We start from the raw sequence: 20,422 nt of genomic DNA, 5'->3' as shown, positions 1-20,422 counted from the left end.
TGTGTGTGTGTGTATATACACATGCGCACACACACACACACACACATGGATGCATACGAATATACTTTGATGCTGTTGTTGACTGTTATTCCTTTTTTTTTTTTTTTTTGTGGTGATGGGACATGATTTGACCTTCAGTGCAGCTAATACCTGATGGGCTGATAACAGACCAGGTACAATACCTAGAAGTAAGTGGTCCAAGGACAGATGCCTGTGGTTGCCATGCAGTGTATAGCACTGCAGCTGAAAATGATATTTATCTAATCTTCCACACATCCTTAACCAGCACTGCAAGTCCTGCTTCTGAAGTGCTCCCTGTTGACCCTCTCCTCTCTGTGAGGTGGGAGGATTTAAGAGCATACTGAACCTTCCAGCTTCTACCTGATGATAACCGTGATCCCAGCTTTACTTCCCTCTGATGTCCTGTGATGTCAGAGGAGTGGGAAATGAATGGACTTTATAATTACAAGTGGATGGAAAAAAGATAACATGGTTTTTCAGAACGCTATATGTAAATGCTTTATTCATTGGTATTTTGGTCATTCCTTGGTTCCACGGGATACGTATGTGGTCCATTTTCAGGAGACACTTTGGGAAGTAGAAAGAAGTACACAAAGGCATAGTATGTGATATTTGTGGGAGGCTTCTGCTGCAGTAAGACAATGGGATCTCTACTCACTGTCACTAGGTGCTTCTGCTTTGAAAACAAGCGTCTTTATTGCTTTTATTAAAGCAACTGTATTTACATTTCAGTATAGCCATTACTCCATTTTACAGTATTCATATTTCCATTCATCTTGGTGGTAATAGCATTTGTCACATCCCTACAACACTGTTTTCAGTATAATAATTTAATTCTATATTCCCAGAGGAAGCTTCTAATCATTTTATCTTATAGGTGTTGCATTTTGTTTTAGGTGTTATTGAAAGAAATAACAGTCATGTTTAACTTCCCTTATTCACACTTCAGCATTTTTTTCATCTTTGGTAAAAGCTGGATGTATCATTTTACTAATCAACTAATCAAATCTCTCTACAGCTGACTAGTTTCAATGTCTATAAACATGTTTATATGCTTTACACACTCTACATCAGTTAAGACCATTTATTAGTTTACACCATTTTTCACAGAATCAATAAACTCTCCTTTTTCATTTCTGCTGTTCTGTTTTATACTCTATTGCTTTTGAGCTTCTCTCCCAAAGATCCTCCATCAGCAAACAGGCTTAGATGATGGTCATATTACCTTATGAAAGTGGTGTGCTGAAACTCCACCAGTATGTCTCTTGGCCACTAGTAACCTCTCTCCCTATTTACCTTCTTTATCCAATACTGTATTGCATGAACCATATCCAGTCTATTGTATTCTTTCTTCTTTTGTCAGTTGTGCTGTTTGGATGGTCGCATCATAATTAATATAATGCATCTTCTTTCCTACCATAATTTCTTGAGTAGTCCGATATTTATTTTACGTTCTGTACCATTCAATACCATACCCATGCTTTGATCAGAATGTCACTTTAGCCATGCATCAGAGTAATCAGTGGGAATTAAAGAAATCACATATTTCTTGAATATATCCAGCATTGTCTCTTTTTCAATAGAACTTGTAATCTGAAGTAGTTAACTTCATTTGTCAGCAACCTTTGGGAATCAGATCCGACCTCGGATCCGAGCCGGCAATCTTTCATAGCTTAGATCCGAGCTCCTAGCTCCTCCCCTTCACCCATAATCCCCTGCCAACCCTGACTGACCTCAGATCTAGTTTGCCGCGCTTCTTGTCAGCAGCTAGGTTTTGAGCTCCTGGTATCGTAGGGTTTTTGTGAGAGTTTTTCAATTTTTTTATTATCCCCTTAAGTCAAGTGAGTGTTGTGTGGTCAGGTTCCCTTTTTTGGACTAAAACTACCCTAGTTAATACCTCCTTTTTAGTTAAAACTTACCCTCCCTCCCTTTCGCTGGTCGTAGCGTTCTGTGTGTTGTGTGTTTGGGGCCTAACAAATGGATCTTTATTTAATATGTCTGAGGCCCCAAAACCCATCTTTTCCAAGTGCACCGAGTGTGGCCATAAGCTCTCCCCAGCGGATGGCCACACTCTGTGTGTGCGGTGCCTTGGGGTTGAACACCTTTCCTCTGGATGTTCCATCTGCGCGGCGTTCAACATCAGGGCACTGAAGGACCGGAGGTCGAAGCTGATCCTAGCGGGACTTTTGCCCCCGGATTCGGCTTTGGCCTCCGGTGCTTCTTTGGCCTCCTCCCCGGCTTCGGCGGCGGCCACTCCTGCCTCTCTCCCTCCGGTCGGGACTCAAACTCCCACTGCAGCTCCGGAGGAGAGGGAGGCCAGGAAAGAAAAAAGGAGGGAGAAGCACCACAAGCAGTGGGCCGAGGCCTCTTCATCGGCCCCCCCTGGCTAAGCGGCCTTCTCCCTCCAGGGCTTCCCGGTGTCCCCCTTCTCTGATCCGGTCTCCGTGCTTCTCACTGGGCCCTGAGGAGGAGGAGACCTGATCTCCATCGAGGTCATCAAGGCGGCATTCCCGGCCAGCCTCGGTGGGCTCATCGAGATAGACTCGCAGCCTTTCCAACGCAGATTTGGACCGGATGATGCAAAGGTTTCTCCAGGCCCAACTGCAGATGGGAGTGCTCCTGCCTCCCCCCCCACTCCGGGGGGGAGCTCGACACCTTTCTTTGCCCCGATAGCTCCTTCTCCAACCCGCTTCCCTGGTTCGGAGCCAAGCAGCCTTGGAGCCGGAGGTGGGTTGGCGCTGACAGTATCGGGTACTTCGGCGCCGACTCTTCCCTTGAGCCTGTCTGGTCCGTTTTTGTCGGATCTGGGCTCTCGGAGCTGTGGCATGAGCGTCTGATCCGAGGGAATCGGTGTGTCTTCGGCTCTGTCTAGGTCGGAGCACACTGGTCCGTCGGATCAGATGGCTTCGGCGACGACCCCAATCCATCCATTGGATCTGAGTGAGGGCCTGCTCTCGGATCCAAGAGAGAGCGGCTCTCCTTCGGCTTTCGATGTGGTGGAGAGGGCACTGTCGAGTGCTTCCAGAGGCCCCGGTCCTTGCTACGGCTCCACCCCGCACTCCCTCTCTGTTGGGTCCAGCTTCCATCACCCGGCCCCAGGGACAGGCTGCTTTGATGTCCCAGGTCATTCTCTTGGAACAGGACGTGGCTGGTGAGACATCCTCGGACAGCCCCCCCCCCCCCCGAGGACGTCCCTCACAAGCGCAAATGCAAGAGGAGGCACGTGGACTCCCCCGAGTCCTTGACTGATGACACGGATTTGGATGAAGGGGAAGGCTACCCTAGGTCACCCCCCGAGGATGTCTCCTTTGGAGACATCATGGAAATGCTCAGGATAAGAGGTGGGTGGTCTGCCCCCAAGGCTTCCTCGGACGAATCTGTGTTCCTGGAGGCATTCGAAGCAGGCCCATCTACCTCTTGGGTGTCCCCTCCGCCCGACCCCTTAGTGGACCTCATTACCACTAGGGCGCGGAAGGAGCCGGACACTGTGGAGCCAGTCCCCAAACGCCCGGACAAGATCCTTAGTCCGCCCTCCGAGAGGTCCCATTGGAGCAAGGGTCCCCCCGTAGATGCCATGTTGGTGGCGGCCACCAAGAGGGAATTAGCTCAGGAGAGTCCCTTGGTCCATCCACCGAGCATGGATTTCCATTTGATGGACTATTTAGGGAAGCGGGCCTTTAGTTCGGCGACCTTCTCGGTGAGGTCTCTGAACTACATGGCACATGTTATTCGACTGCAGCGGGACCTTATTAAAGAGTACGCTGCGTCGCCCCTGGAGTCCATGTCGGCAGAGGACAAACGGTTGTACTCCACTCGGATGGCCACTCTCAGGTCCATATCTAACACCTCTATGCGACTGTTGTCCCACGCCACAGAGGGAGCCACTAGAGTCAGCGGAGCAGGCCTCGTCATGCGACGTCAGGCCTGGCTCCGGCATTGCGATTTCACGGAACCCTTCAAGGCGTCATTTGCGAATGCCTCTTTTGATGGTTCTGCCCTGTTTGGCAAGACCATTCGCGACACTTTGGTTCAGAGCGAAAAGGACGGGAAGACGTTGTCTGCCATCGGAGTCCGCTTCTCTGCTCCCCAGAGGTCCTTCTCCAAGAACCAAAAGGGACAGAAAAAGATGTGGTTCCGGAAGTTGCAACAATCCCAGTCCGCTCCGGATCCCCAGTCCTTCTGTGGCAGAGGAGGACAGGGTGGACGCTGCCCTAGAGGCAGAGGGGGCCCGAGGAATGGTGGGTGCAGAGAAGCCTTCTCTGACCGGCCAACCCAGTGACCCTGAGGGGTTGCTCGACTACTCCTCTCTGGAGGCAGTCAGGGGACGTTTTTTGAGGCACCTGGCAGCTTGGGAGTCCATCACAACAGACCGCTGGGTGCTTCGCATCATATCCAGAGGATACCAAATTCCCTTTTCTCACATCCCTCACCAACCCAAACGCCTCCCCGACGTCCCACCCCATCAGAGGGAGGCTGCAGCTGCGGAAATTCAACAGGTCTTAGCAAAAAGAGCCATCCAACATGTCCCCCCAGACCAGTTTGGATCGGGTTACTACTCCAGGTTCTTTTTGGTGTCAAAAAAGACGGGGGACCTAAGGCCAATCCTCGATCTCTCCCTCCTGAACCTGTCAGTAATCAAAGAGAAGTTCCGGATGGTCACTCTTCAATCCATTCTCCCCCTGTTGCGGGAGAGCGACTGGATGTGCTCGATAGACCTCAAGGATGCGTATTACCACATTTTGATGGACAAACGATCCAGGAGGTTTCTCCGCTTCCGGCTAGGAGACAGTCATTATCAGTTCAGGGTCCTTCCCTTCTGTCTCACCCCAACCCCCAGGGTGTTCACCAAGGTATTAGCAGTGATAGCAGCCCACCTGAGGCTCCAGGGAATGCAGGTGTTTCCGTACCTAGACGACTGGCTCCTGACCGCCCCAACAAGGCATCTACTCTGTTCAGCCAGGAATTACTTTCTCCACCTTGCTCCCCGGCTGGGGATCACCGTCAACACAGACAAATCCTTTCTCAACTTGACTCAGGTGATAGACTTTATCGGGGCCAGATTAGACACCAACGACTTACTAGCCTTCTTAACCACCGAGCGACTTCACGCCCTGAGGCTACATGTGCAGGCCATTTTACTATCATCGGCTCCTCTGGCGGGATTGGTCCTGAGGGTGCTGGGCTCCATGGCTGCCGCAATTACCCTGCTCCCCATGGCTCACCTGAACATGAGGGTTTTGCAGTGGACTCTCCAAGTCCATTGGTCCTTCCGTCGATACCCTCTCAGTCACCCCATTCCCCTCAGCAAGGCTTGCAAAAGGGCTCTCGCATGGTGGTTGCAATCACCGGACCTCCAAGCGGGATGCCCTTTCTCCATGGCCCCTCCTCTCACCACTGTGACCACGGACGCCTTTCGCCTCGGGTGGGGGGGGCATTATGCGGGCAGGACATTCCAAGGCACGTGGAACAATACAGAGACCTCATTGCACATAAATATTCTAGAGATGAGGGCAGTGCTGTTGTCGTTGCAAGCACTTCAGAGCCTTCTTCCTACAGGAATAGTTGCAGTTCAGTCAGACAACATGTCTGTTTTCTGGTACATCAACATATAGGAGGGAACCAGGTCCTACCCATTCTGTCGAGAAGCTATGAGAGTGTGGGAATGGGCGATCTCCACCAACCACTTTCTTATTGCAACGCACATTCCGGGAAGGTCCAACATCCTGGCGGACAAACTCATTCGCACCATACTGTCTCCTTACGAGTGGTCTCTCAATCCCCAGGTAGGGAAGCGGATATTTGCCGTATGGGGACGACCCTGTTGCAATCTCTTCGCCTCTCCTTCAAACACGAAATGCAACAGCTACGTCGCTCTAATTCCCCCCACCAGGGAATTCCCGAGAGATGCTCTGGTGCATGCTTGGCCTCCCGGTCTACTCTATGCTTAGCCCCCTCTACCTCTGATGCTGAAGCTTCTACAGAAAGACAGTCGGTTGGGGAGCAAAATTATCCTCATTGCCCCATTCTGGCCTCGTCAAGCTTGGTTCCCTTACCTCTGGTCTCATCTGGTGAATCCACCTTGGATTCTAGATCCCCTCCCGGATCTGATTTCCCACCCATAGGCCTCCCAGTCCCGAACCTGGACAATCTCAAGCTTACGGCTTGGTTACTCCAGTTCCACTCGTAGCTAGGACTCCCGGTATCTCCTCCCCAGTTAAAGCTATCCTAGTAGCAGCACACAAGCCCTCTACTAGGAAAGTCTATAGTAGTAAATGGAGACATTTCGTTATTTGGGTGGAGCGTCAGAACCTGGACCCTTTCACAGCTCCGTTGCCCGCTGTTTTGGATTTCCTTTCAGGGCTTTTCCATCAGGGGGCTAGCTGTTCCACAGTCAAACTTCAACTAGCAGCTATCTCTCATTACCACGTGGGACATGAACTGGGTCCATTGATCACCACGAAGTTATGTAAGACCTTTCTGAAGGGCACCTTCCTACTCAGACCTCCAATAAAGGAAGTAGTGCCTCCCTGGGATTTGACTTTAGTACTTCAGGCCTTGACAGCTCCCCCCTTTGAACCTGCAGCTTCAGCTGATCTCAAACATTTGTCATGGAAAACAGCCTTTCTCGTCGCTATTACTTCAGCTAGGAGGGTTTCTGAACTTCAAGCTGTATGTGTAAAACCTCCTTACTTGACCTTCCACAAGGATAGGGTTTACCTCAGGACCAATCCCTCATTCCTTCCTAAGATTGCTTCCGAGGCAAATATTAACCAATCCATTAATCTGCCAGTTTTCTTTCCTGAATACCAGAACAAAGGAAAATACAAACTACATTCTTTAGATGTGCATAGACAGCTACGTTTTTACATTCATAGAACAGCTGGTCATAGACAATCCAACCAGTTGTTTGTCTCCTTTGCCAGATTTAACTTAGGTAAATCTGTTTCAAAGGTCACCTTGTCGATGTGGATTTCGCAATGCATCCTTTTGGCTTATGAAAGTTCTGGCAGGCCCGCACCTCAGGGAGTCCGTGCCCACTCTACTCTGTCCATGTCTACTTCTGCTGCCTTTCGGTCTAGAGTACCCCTGGATGATATTTGTTCAGCAGCCACTTGGACTTCACCTCATACCTTCATGATCCATTATAAATTGGATATTATCTCCATAGGGAGAGCATCCTTTGGCTCTGCAGTGCTCCGGAACATCCTTCCATGAAGGCCGCCCAAGGTCCAGGTAGCTGAGGACTCTGTCCCAAAGGTTGCTGACAAATGAAGTTAACTACTTCAGATTAAGAAGTTATGTACTCACCATAACGTTCCATCTGAGTAGGTAAACTTCATTTGTCTGCAACCGTCCCACCCTCCTTCCCCCTGACCTTCAGATGTTATTTGGCCAGAGGTTTTACTCTGCCCTTTAAGGAAGGTAGTTAGTTTCCTTTCTCAGCCTTATTGGTTATGGGCAGACTTGATCTGAGGTCAGTCAGGGTTGGCAGGGGATTATGGGTGAAGGGGAGGAGCTAGGAGCTCGGATCTAAGCTATGAAAGATTGCCGGCTCGGATCCGATTCCCAAAGGTTGCAGACAAATGAAGTTTACCTACTCAGATGGAACGTTATGGTGAGTACATAACCTCTTATTTCAAAAGTCAAAATCAAGAGTAAAACAAAACTTTTCACAGACATCATTTTGCATTTAATTAGCAACAGACAGGGGGGAACCAGGTCCTACCCATTCTGTCGAGAAGCTATGAGAGTGTGGGAATGGCAAATGCTGATGTCTCCTTCAGTATATCAGTTCTTGATTCCTTTATCTCATTTCATGGAGCCTGCTTGGGTTGCACAAATACCTTTGCAGATGTTCCCTGGTACATATCCTAAGTATACTAGCCTTCATTGCCTGCTTTGTGTGCCTTGCATATCTCTTTTCATTGGTCCCAAGTTATTACTTTTCCAGTTCTTCAGTCCCAGACTGTTGTCTTTTTTTTTCTGATTGTTGATATTTCTCCTGCAATATACTTTGTTTTTTTTCCCTGCTGCATCTGTTCTAGGTTGTCATAAATTCTGCTCACTGTGGGAAATATGATTCATCCTTTTTTGTTTTGATTTTTTTTCCAGTTAATAAGCCTTGGCTCATAGGTTTGTAGGTGTGTGCTAGACTAACAGGTGCTGGGGTCTTTATAAGCCTAGCCATTCTACCCAAATATATCCCACATGTTATTGTGCCTTAGAGGTTATTTTAAGGGTGTGTGTTAGTTGAGGCTTGATTTAATTGCTGCCTCTGTCCATCAGGACATAGCAGTCAGAGCAGGGGTGAATTTCTGATTTCCCATCCACTGGCCCAGGTTGTGTTGATTAGGGTTAAAGAAGGGCTCTGTTTCACATTGATGGGAAGCTTATTCCAGAGATACATACCTGTCCCTCCAACATTTTCTTTTTAAATCACAAGCAAAGTTTAAATCCTGTATTTAGTAATTGAAGTGCTGTTTGTTTTGCAGATATTCAAAAGGTCTATCAGAGCGGGATCCAAGAATGCTTTGTATGTCAAGCATAAATTGACTGTTAGAAGTCTATAGGAAATAGAGTATAGAGATAGGACTTTGAGGTGATTGCATTGGACGTTGTGTTTATGTCCTGTATTCTTTTCATGAGGATCCCCTGTGGACATTCCAGTTCCATGTGCCTTGCCAAGTAGGTACCAAAGCGGTTGTGATACTTGATGGGTCTGATGAGAGGACTAAGTACAGTGGCACAATTACTTCCCTGGACTTAGATGCCATGCCCTTACTTATAAGCCAAGTGATATACAATGAGTTTCTTACTATCTTAGAGACAGGTTGGTCAAAAGCCAGGTTACTATCCGAGTCCCCAAATCTCTAACTACTGTGTCTACTTCTGGGGGTGTTTTATCAATGACATAGTTTCACTGGGTGGATGACTACTTAAAAGGTACTATTATGCATTTCTTGGCATTGAGTTTTAAGCCATGGGTTTATGACTAAGTGTGAGTTTAATGCAGAGTGGGCTACTGTTTCAAATGCCTTTACCTAAGTTAAGGTAGACAGGATGCACTGTTTTGCCCTGAAGAGGTCCACTAGGTTCAGTAGGTGTGACCTACATTTGATGAAACCAAAGTGGGTTGGGTCCAGTATCTAAAAGCTTCCTGTGTTGTTAATTATTTCCATGGTAATTCTTTCCAATGCTTTGCATAGGAGACTAATCAGACTAATGGATCTGTAGTACTTGGTGTCTGTTGATGGTCCACCCTTGTGCAGGGGGATGACCATTGCAGTCTTCTATTTGCATGGTACAAAGCCTGTGTGGAGACTGTGGTGGAGTAGTGACTACAAATGGCCCTGATAGATCTTATTTCAGGCTATTTGAGGCATTTTAGGATATTATTGGGGCCCATTGAAGCTGTGCTCTTCACTGTAGAGAGCGCACCTAAGGCCTGCTCCCTACTGGTAGTTGGAGGGGTTATGTTTGATGGTATTTCATAGGGGGTTGCTGGGCATGAGTGAAAGGAGGCTAAAGTTGGAACTGAATTAGACTGTAGACTTGCTATATTTCCTGGTTTCGGGAACATGGCTCCATTTGCGAGCAGTTCAGCACACTGTTGTGTGTTGCCTTTTAGATCCCAGACATAGCTAAAGAAGACCTTGTGATTTTCCTTTGCTTGGGATGCCATCTTTACCTCAGAATTTGCTTTGTTTCACTTAAGTAGTTCTTTTAGTTGTCTATTCAGTTTGATGAGAGAGTTTTTCTTTTTTAGTGTACACTTCCTAATTTTAGCTATGACCTTTTTTGTTTTGTTGAACAACATTTTTATTTTGGATTCCACCAGGGTAGTTTGTGTTTTCAGAGTTTGCTTTGGGCTTACTTCTCGTAGGCGTAACAGCTTCTATGCAATCATTAAGATGATTGTACAGAGGTTCTGTGAATAATTCCACATAGGTTGCTGTGTTATCTGGGTTAGAAGTTGATTGAAATTTTGATAGGTTATCACTTAATAAAAGGTAGCTTGCCAGTTTCTGTTACAGAACTGATTCTTATTTCAAAGGAGACTGCTTAGTGTCTGACCTTTCCGTGGAGGACATGACATGGGGGTGGGGTGTTCTCACATATTTGTAGGTTAGTGGTTTGCTTTTTTCTATAGTTTGACAGTTTTTTTCCTTTAGGTTGGTTCTATTGTTTTTTTTCTATTTTATATTATTTTGCCGATTTTTATTCTGTTATGCTGTCTCCTCACTACCAATGCTTAGGTTCTTTCCTTCCCCTTTTCCAAGTAATTGCCTCCTTTCTAGATGCATCTAACCTGTTGGCATTACCTCTTTTCCTTTATTTCTTGTTAATTCAGAAATTTTTTGCTTATTTTATAACTATAGTTCAGATGAGCTTCATTGCATCTTTTTCAAACCAGATCCGTAATGTAAATTTGTACCTGTTTCTTAATGGTGTTCTTTGGGTCAGCATTATGCCTTTCCACTTTGCCATGTAGTCTTTGTACTGTGTTAGATAAAATAACATTACCTCTGTAGCCTAGTAATATATTTGCTGTTCATGTATACCTACCCCCCCTCCTTTATTGGCAGCACCAATTTCTCTTGTTTTACTTTTGCAAGCTCCCCATCCCTAAAACTTCCTTTATTTTTCTTTTCAATATATAATTTTTACTCAGGTGGTACAAAGAATATCTGGCCCACATGTGATATTAGTTGCAATGTGAGCACCTTTATAGCGTGAACTGTATCTGTGTTTATAGACTACTTTGATTTTAGACATACTCTGATCCCATGTTTGCTTTGTTACTAAAGTTACTTTTTATCCAGGCACTCAAGTATTTCATTATTGCATGACACCACAAGTAGGGATAAGTTTGCACCCTTTACATATTTGTAGCTGTATATTTAACCGAGATTGTTTTTTGCTTTATTTTCATTAAAGTTACATCTGGACCATGTCTGGAATCTTTGCAAGATTTATAATTATTTTGGTTGATATAGCTCTGGTTTAATCAGGTATATTACATTGTCTTCAAATACTGCAAGTTTTTCTTTTACAGTACCGTTGTTATCCTTGTATATACGAGTACTGATTGGAATCTTCGCAGGGAGTGACTCAAGGTATAAAGCAAGTAGCAGTTGTGAGAGTGGATGCCCTTGCCTTTCCCCTAAATAATCTAAACCAAAGTGAAAATGAACCCCAGTTTCTGTTTTTGCTGTTGATCCATCATATGTCCTCAAGAAAAGAAGGATATGATGTTCTTCATCTCACATTGCTGCAGTCATAACCTGTGGGTAGTCCGCTGTCCTCGGTCGGCCCGAATACCAAAGTATTAGGCTGGCGTCGGTCATGGGCGCTCAGATCTGACGTCAGTGCGTCCCGGTATTAAAGCGCATGACCGACGTCATATCCTCAGTCTTTTTTGCCGCATGGTCCGAAGCAGAAGCAGCATTTGCAAGTGCCGTTCGGCGTTCTGAAATTTTCATATTTCGAGTTTCAGACCGAAACCAAGTTGGGCTAAGTACCCCGTTGGGGAATATTTTTGTTTTTTCTTGCCTCAGTTAATTCCGGATGTCAGAAAAAGTGAATAATTGTATTTCTTGTGGGAAACAAATACCGCATAGGGATTACCACTCTCTTTGTATTCCTTGTTTGGGGCCTGAGCACGACGTAGTCGGGTGTCGCTTTTGTGCTAGGTTTAATAAGCGCACCATTAAACGTAGGTTAGATTGCGCTAGGCTTGTCTTTGGGAAACGGTGTAATTACAATATGCCGTCGGATCCTCCGACGCCCGCTTCTGCTAAGAAGCGCAAGGATAAGTCGTTAAGGTCCAAGCAGGATGAGTCGTCCGTTCCGGACGCCGGTTCTTTAGAAACTACGCTGGAAGCTGTAGATCCAGCTGAGGTTTCAGCTGAATCTCAGGGGAGACATTAATTTTGCAAGATGTGGCCTCACAGGAGTCAGGTCAAGCTGAAGGGGCCTCTCAGGTTGCTGTACTCCCTTCTTTGCCTAAGGTGGTTAGGCCTTCTCCTTCAGTCTCTAAGGTACCTTCTAAGGGCAGGCCTGGTTTGCCCTCCTCAGGTGTCAGTCCTAGTTCTGCAGGCTCTGTGCCTAAAAAACACATGCTTAAAATGGCAGAAGATTTAATTTCCTTAATCAGGGGTTCTATGCCCCCTCCAGATAAGAGGCCTAGGGTGGAGCCAGAAGTGGAAAGTTTGGAACAGGCTTCAGATTACTCAGAGTCTTCGGCTGAAGACACTCAGGATTTTCCTCCTTATTCAGATTCGGACGCAGAGGATTCCAGTCCTTCTGCTTCTCCTCCAGAGGATTTTTCCTTCTCAGAAACCTTGCATTCTATGAGGGAGCATTTTAAATGGGAAGGTCAGGATTTCTCGATTCGAAAGAGGCTTAGGGAATTTTGTTTTGCCTCAACATCGGTCCTTAGCTATACCTCCTGTTTTGGATGTTGTTCAGGATGTTTTCTCTGAGGCTTCCCTTAATCCAGACTCTTTGCCTCCTGCGCCAGTTAAACCTGATAGGTATTACAGGGTGCCTGAGGCTCATAAATATCTGTATAAGAGCCCAAGGGCTGACCCAGAAACTATTAGTCAGGGACCTAAGGGTGTCAGGGCTTCTGTTGTAAAGAATCCAGTTCCTATGGATAAAGAATCTAGAGCTTTGGATAGGTGGGGTAAAAAGTGTACACCTCTTCCACTCTAGCAATGAGGGCTTTGAATTGCCAGTTTCATATGTTAAAGTACCAGAATTTTCTCCTTACTCAATTAAAATCTAAGGTAGATGCTTTAGCAGAGGGCATAGAGTGTAAGGAATTACAGGAGTTGGTTCATGCCTCTGATCAGGTGGGTAAGCATTCCTTGCAGTGTGGTTTCGATGCTTTACAGGCTTCTTCCAGGGTGGCTGCCACTGGATCAGTTATTCGCAGGCACGCCTGGCTTAGGGATCAGAGTTTGTCAGAGCATGTTAAAGCTAGAATTTTGGATGCTCCTTTACAGTCTGAAGTTTTGTTTGGTCCTCCTGTGGAGTCTGTTTTAAAGAAAATGGAAGACAAGGCTAAGTCTATGCAGACTGTGAAAGATTTTTTGCAGGTGCAGCCCCCTAAGTTTAGCAGAAATTGGCCTACTAAGGGATGGGCTTACCCTTCTTCTGATTTACAGTCTAGGGGCAGATCTAGACGTGGTAGGGGCAGAGCTCAGGGTTCTTTCAGGCCTAGAACTTGGAGTTCCCCTGCACCATCTACAAGTGAGGGCAGGGGCCAGTCCTTTCGTAAACAGGCCCAATGACCTGCATCTTCAGCTGCCAGATCCCTCCTGTCTGGCAGCTCCTTTGGGAGGAAAGTTAGCACTTTTCAAGCAAAACTGGCTTTTAGTCTCCCAGGACAAATGGGTACTGGACATTATAAACCGAGGCTACAAGTTTTATTTCCACACATTGCCTCCTTTCAAAGGCATGCCAGATGTTCCTCCTCAGCAAAGAGTAGAGGCTCACAAACAGATTTCTTTACTTCTTCAAATGGGGGCTATACAGCAGGTCCCTATGTCAGAAGTGGGCCTAGGATTTTATTCTCGCCTGTTTCTTGTGCCAAAGAAAGGAAACACTTGGAGACCAATTTTGGATTTATCTATCCTCAACACATACCTGGACATTCCAAAATTCAAAATGTTGACGTTGCAACAACTTCTGCCTCTGTTGGGCAAAGACCACTGGAGGGTAACTCTGGATCTCAAAGAGGCTTATCTTCATGTTCCTTTCAGACCCAGTTGCAGGAGATTCGTGCGTTTTCGGGCTGGGACTTTACATTATCAGTTCTCTGCATTGCCTTTTGGCTTATCTACTGTGCCCAGGGTGTTCACAAAGGTTCTGGCCCCGGTGATAGCCTTCTTAAGGTTAAGAGGAATACAAATTTATCCTTATTTGGACGATTGCCTGATTCTTGCTCAAGACGAAAACAAGCTTCTTCACCATCTACAGTATGTTATGGCAGTGTTAAGGTGCCTAGGGTATTCTGTGAACGAAACAAAGTCCAATCTAGTACCCTCTCAGGAAATGTGCTTTCTGGGTGTGAGACTGAATACAGCTTCCCAGATGGCTTTTTTGACCCCGGACAAGCAAAGAGACCTTACACTTTACTTCCAGCAATTGTCTCTACGGTCCAGGCTGACTGCAAGGACAGTCCTTCAAGCCTTGGGGTTCATGGCATCTTGTATTCTGGTGCTTCCCAATGCCAAACTGCATATGAGGAAGCTACAATGGTATCTCAAAAATGTATGGACACAACACTGCCACGATCTGGACACTGTCATTCAAATAATACCTTGCATTCACAAGGAATTTTTGTGGTGGGCTCAGGAATGTCACCTAAACAAGGGACTCTCTGTGACCCGACCAGAGGCGAGTCAGATCTTAACGACAGATGCCTCGGACAAGGCTTGGGGAGCACACCTCAATGGAAAGTGGGTTCAAGACACGTGGCCTGCCAGACTTCAACATTTACATATCAACTTGAAGGAGATGTTAGCAGTCCAATTTGCATTGATGGCTTTCAAGGATTTACTTCACCCGGGACAAGTGTTGATTCAAACAGACAACACAACTGTCATGTGGTACATCAACAAGCAAGGGGGAACCCATTCGTACCCTCTTTGCAGACAAGCTATGATTCTGTGGGAGACTGCTCTCAGTATGCACCTCACTCTTCAGGCAAGGTTTCTGCCAGGAGCACAGAACTCCTTAGCAGATGTTTTGAGCAGACAGATGGATCCCCACGAGTGGAAGTTGGATCCTCATGTATTTCGACAGTTGACAGTGATATGGGGGACTCCAGACATAGATCTGTTCGCTTCTCCACTGAATTTCCAGTTGCCAAAGTTTTGCACAAAGATGTTTCATCCCACAGCTTGGAAAGTGGATGCTCTATCATTCAGTTGGAGCAATCTTCACGTCTATGCCTTTCCTCCTCTGCCTCTCCTTCCCAAGGTGCTCTTGAAGGTCAGACAAGACAAGCCCTCCATGATTCTAATAGCTCCAGATTGGCCTCGACAGCACTGGTACCCTCTGCTGAGGAGTTTAGTACGGAGCCTCCTTGGCCTTTGCCTTCAATTCCACACCTTTGTCCCAGGCGGCAATCATTTCCTCAATGTCAGGATTCAGTCCCTGCATCTAACAGCCTGGCATATTCTGTTCTAGAACCTGGAGGGTCAAGCTTCCTCAACAAGTTTTGAATGTTATTTTGGAGGCCAGAAGGCCTAGTACAAGGAAAGTTTATGCTGATAAATGGAGGAGATTTTTATTTGGAGCACAGCAAGGAGTTTTGATGTTTCCAGGCCTAATTTGAGTGTTTCTCTTCAATATCTTACAGAATTATTAGACAAAGGTTTGTCTTTCTCCTCTGTAAAAGTTCATGCTGCAGCCATTTCTGCTCACTATGACTGTGACCCACCATTATTCTCTCATCCTTTGTTTAAACAATTCCTTAGAGGGGCAAAGAACATAAGACCCCCACGTAGAGCTCCTACTCCTTCCTGGGATCTCAATTTTGTGTTGGAAAAACTTACTTTACCTCCTTTTGAACCTGCAGCTACGTCTGAGTTAAAGTTTTTGTCTTGGAAGACTGCTTTTTTGTTGGCCATTACGTCTGCTAGAAGGGTATCTGAATTACAGGCTCTCATGGCAGTTGAACCCTTCCTGATTTTTCATAAGGATAGGGTGTCTCTGCGTACTAACCCTACTTTTATGCCTAAAGTGGTTTCAAATGTGGCCCTGAACCAATCTATTCATTTGCCTACTTTTTATGCTGATCCCTAAAATAAAGGGGAGAAAATTTTGCACACTTTGGATATTCACAGGCAGTTGCGTTATTATTTGAGCAGGACTAAGTTTCAGACAGTCTCAACAGTTATTTGTTTCTTTTGCTTTGAGCTCTCAGGGGAAACCTATTTCTAAGTGGATTGGTCATTGTATTGCCTTTTGTTATTCTCATCATGGTAAGGAGATTCCGGCTGGAATCAGACCTCATTGCACTAGGGCTACTGCCACTTCTACTGCTTTTTTGAGGGGAGTAGCTACCAAAGATATTTTGGAAGCAGCTACTTGGAGTTCAGTGCACACTTTTTCTAAACATTACCATCTCCCTCTTTATTCCAAATCTAGGGCTGGGTTTGCCACTGCAGTCTTGCAGGGCTTATTAGCAGCCCCCAATACTTTATGATTTGGCCAACCTCCCTTTACTTTGGCTTTGGGATTCTACCCACAGGTTATGACTGCAGCAATGTGAGATGAAGAACATAGTACAGTTTTGTACCTACCATAAATGTAGATGTTCGAAGATCCACATTGCTGCAGTCCAATTTACCCTCCCTCCTTCCCCTCTGTAGTTTGGAGTGTTTGTTTGTTTAGGTTGTAGATATTGGTTGTACATGGGTTTTGGAGGTTTTTTCTATTTTAGGCTGTGGCCTTTCTTTTTGGGCCTTCTGACATCTGGGGCAAGAAAAGACTGAGGATATGACGTCGGTCATGCGCTTTAATACCGGGACGCACTGACGTCAGATCTGAGCGCCCATGACCGACGCCAGCCTAATACTTTGGTATTCGGGCCGACCGAGGACAGCGGACTACCCACAGGTTATGACTGCAGCAATGTGGATCTTCGAACATCTACATTTATGGTAGGTACAAAACTGTACTTTTTTTTTCTGGGAATCCAAATAATTTGAAAATTATTTCCAAGTAAGCTCAACAAACTGTGTCAAACACCTTTTCATCCAAAGCCATTAACAACAGTGACTTACCTGACTGCCCTGCCTCCTTCTTTAATCATCATTGTTTTTACTGTATTTTGAAATGTCTGTCTTCTGCAAAACCACACTGGTCTAAATCTGTCAGTTTTGGTAAACAATTTACTTTTCTGTTTGCTAATATACCCGTAAGTAGTTCTGATATAGAACAGATATTGGTCTGTAGGGTGCAGGGCTTTCTGGGTCTTTTTCTTCTCTTGTGATAATAGCTAACACAGCTCGCTCTTAGATTTCTAGTCTCTGCCCATGCAGTAACTTTTATTTCCAAATTTTAGTTTTACTTCCACTCAGTTTTGAAATTTCCTCTGGATTGCCATGCACTCATGGAGATTTCCCTGTTTATTTTTTATTTGTTGTTTCATTTCATGTCTTTCTGTCTGTGCTAACATTCATTGTACTTCCTCTTCTGACAACATTGGTTAGGTTTATTCCTTCAGAGAATTGTTTTCTGGCATACACCAGGACTTCTTCTCTCTTTGAGATTTCATAGAATTCTCTAAATATTTTCTGAATTTTTCCTGAGCTCCTAGTTATTTTTATAGGGTCCCTTAATTGTTGCAACAACCCTTTCTAATTTTAAGTGTCTATGCAGATAGCTGTTGCATGTCTGGTGTTTTTTAGTAATTATGTTTTGCAGCTGTTTTTTTTTAATTCCTTCAATGTGTCTAAATGGCTATTTATTTTATTTTTCCAAGAATTTGTCTTCTTCATCCTTAGACAGTGTACCTTTCATTTTTTGTAACACTTTTATTTTTGATATTGCATCCAAATATTTCTTATAACTTAAATACAAATTTTATTTTGATTTCACAAATGCTATTTTTCTAAATTCTTTCCAGTCATTTCATTGCCTCAACCATATCCTCTCTGTTCTTCCCTATTCTTTGCAAAAGATATCCCAACTTTTTGTCTGTCCATTTTTTTAATTATATTTTCAGTAAACATGTAGGGAAAACACCAGTGTTTCTCACCCATTTAAATTTATCTCCATTTGTGTTTGAAGTGATTGGATGCACTTCAAACCATCTGAACACATAAGAATGTTGTTGTAATTACCCGTTTTTATACCTAAGGTGAAAGGAAAGAGTTCTTGTTTCTTCCTGTTTCTTCTACATCTTCCATTCCATATATTTTCATGTGTATACCAACGAATCTTCCCTCACTTGTTTATATTTTTCTTGGTACCCCCAATATATCTCCTTTTCTGTTTACTGAATTCCAGTTTCCCCGTCTGTTGAATACTTTGCTGAAACCTTATCTTCACACTTGTACATTTCTTAGGCCTCTTCGTTCAGTCTTTAGTGAAACATATCTACTAGGGAAAGTAAATGGTAGCCATTCACTGTTTTCTCATCAGAATATACCTTCCTTCTCTATTTCCTGCTTTTCAGTTACAATGGCTACTTCTCAAGCTAATAATATTAGTGCCATCCCCAATAGAGCCAATATGCTTTCCTTCACAAAAAGGAAGCCAATCTGGTGGTCTCTTGCCATAAACAAACTTTACAACAAAAGGAAAAATCTTTTGCAGAAAAGAGGAAAATCCCAGGATGCAAAAAACTTCCCTACCAGCCTCAGTAAGAAGCTGAGATTACTCATAAAATCCTCCAAAGCTAGTTACAAAAATAAAATTGCCAAAGATTCCCAAGACAACCACAAGGTATTCTATAGCTATGTCAAAAATCTAAATGGCAATGCTCAGATCTGCTCTGAGCTACAACAGAATGGCATTAAATATACTGATCCCAAGGATATTGCCAATATCCTGACAGATCAATTCAGTGCAAACTTCACCCCCTAGAGGGCCCATCTCAATACCAAAAGATTGCCAAATTCCGGTAATAACGGTCACACAAGTAAAAAACACACTCTCCAAAGCTAAGAATACAGCATCCATGGAACCAAATGACATCCCAGGCTGTGTACTACATGAACTACAAAATGAACTGGCACCTCACCGAAGTGTCATGTTTAATCATAGCCTCACCTCAGGCTTCATGCCCACTGAGTGGCGCACAGCTGCAGTTATCCCACTCCACAAGGGGGGATCCACCTTGGATCCCAGGAACTACCACCCCATCAGTATGACAAGCCTGATCTGCAAGGCCATGGAACGTATTATCATGGAACTTATAAACAAAGACATTGGCAATCTTCAAACACTGGACCCCACACAGTTTGGGTTTGTGAAGGGCCGATCTTGTCTCCTGAACCTGATTGACTTCTTCAAATCAGTCTCCAGAGCTGTGGAAAAGAGTAAGGTTGTCCACGCAGCCTATCTGGACCTCACCAAGGCCTTTGACACCATCCCCCACTCTGGATTCATAGATAAACTTACTAAGCTGGGCACTAATCCCTACATCACTCAATGGGTTGCCAACTGGCTTACTGACAGAACCCACACTGTAAAAGTAGTCCACTCCAAATCCATCTCCAGAAAAGTGACAAGTGGAGTACCTCAGGGTTCAGTCCTGGGACCGCTCTTGTTTGGCATCTACTTTTCTGAAGTACAAGCCAACTCTAAGGGACTCTTGCTAACAAAGTTCACAGTTGACTGCAAGCTGGGAGCCATTATTGAATCCCCAAATGATGTGGATATTCTACAAAAGCGTCTTACAGAAACAGATGCTTGGTGCCAGAGCCATGGGCTCAAGCTCAATGCCAAGAAATGAATAGTTATCCCCTTTGGGAAAAAACATGTACCCGTGAATTACCACATAGGTGGCACTACACTAAATACCGAAAGTGTGATAAGAGACTTAGGGACACCGGTGGACAGTGGTCTCACCTTCGATGACCACATCACCACAACAGTCAGGAAATCTATGTGGCATACCTCATCACTAAGGGCTTTTCATCCAGAAAAAAAGGAGGTCATTGTCCCACTGTACTCATCCCTCATTAGACCCATTATAGAATACAACGCCCCGTTTGGTATGTACCTCTCAAGACATCTGCAACAACTGGAAAGGCCACAGAAATACCTCACTAAAAGAATCACAGGCCTAAAGCAGATGCCCTGTGCTGACCATCTAACAAAACTCCACCTATACTCTGTCGCATATCGTCTACTCAGAGGCGATCTCTGCTTAACATACAAGGCCATGTCAAACCCAGGGCTGTTGGACATGCTACACTTAAAGAAATCCCAATCCCTCAGAGACACGCTCCAGGGATCTAAACCTTGTCATCACAATGAACAAAACATGCTGGAGGGATAGGTTCCTGACCCAGAGACTCCCCAGACTCTGGAATAGACTGCCCATACATGTCAAGCAGAGCGCCTCTTTGGCCCTCTTCAAAAGGAACCTTGATGATTGGATGGGAGATAGGAAATTCACCCCGGGGATCACGTCAGTTGCCCTGCTGGATAGTGGTCCAGGGAAGTAAATACTGTGGGAAGAAATATCCAGGGGAATTATTATGTCTAGGTTTGTATAGACCCTAGGGCTGATAGCCTAGTCACCAGCCTATGAACTTGTCATTCTTTCCATGTTGATAACTTGCTGAGAACCTTTGTCTAAGCCCCATTTTGGGCAATGTATTGTCTACCTGTTGGTTTGTGCATTTATTTAACGTTATGTGCAGCTTAT

The 20,422-nt window shown here is 45.1% G+C and overlaps 1 protein-coding gene across 1 annotated transcript in view; it reads left to right on the top strand.

Moving 5' to 3' along the window:
• The window catches only part of LOC122787719 (WD repeat-containing protein 62-like), a 1,689,893-nt gene that overhangs the window by 1,158,360 nt on the left and 511,111 nt on the right, over nt 1-20,422 (top strand). The window lies entirely within an intron of this gene.

The sequence above is a fragment of the Protopterus annectens genome, chromosome 1.part0 (assembly GCF_019279795.1).
Source record: "Protopterus annectens isolate FY-2018-M chromosome 1.part0, PAN1.0, whole genome shotgun sequence".
NCBI classification, from domain to species: domain Eukaryota; kingdom Metazoa; phylum Chordata; order Ceratodontiformes; family Protopteridae; genus Protopterus; species Protopterus annectens.
The sequence above is the reverse complement of the archived record's forward strand: the minus strand, read 5'-3'. Positions and strand labels throughout refer to the sequence as shown.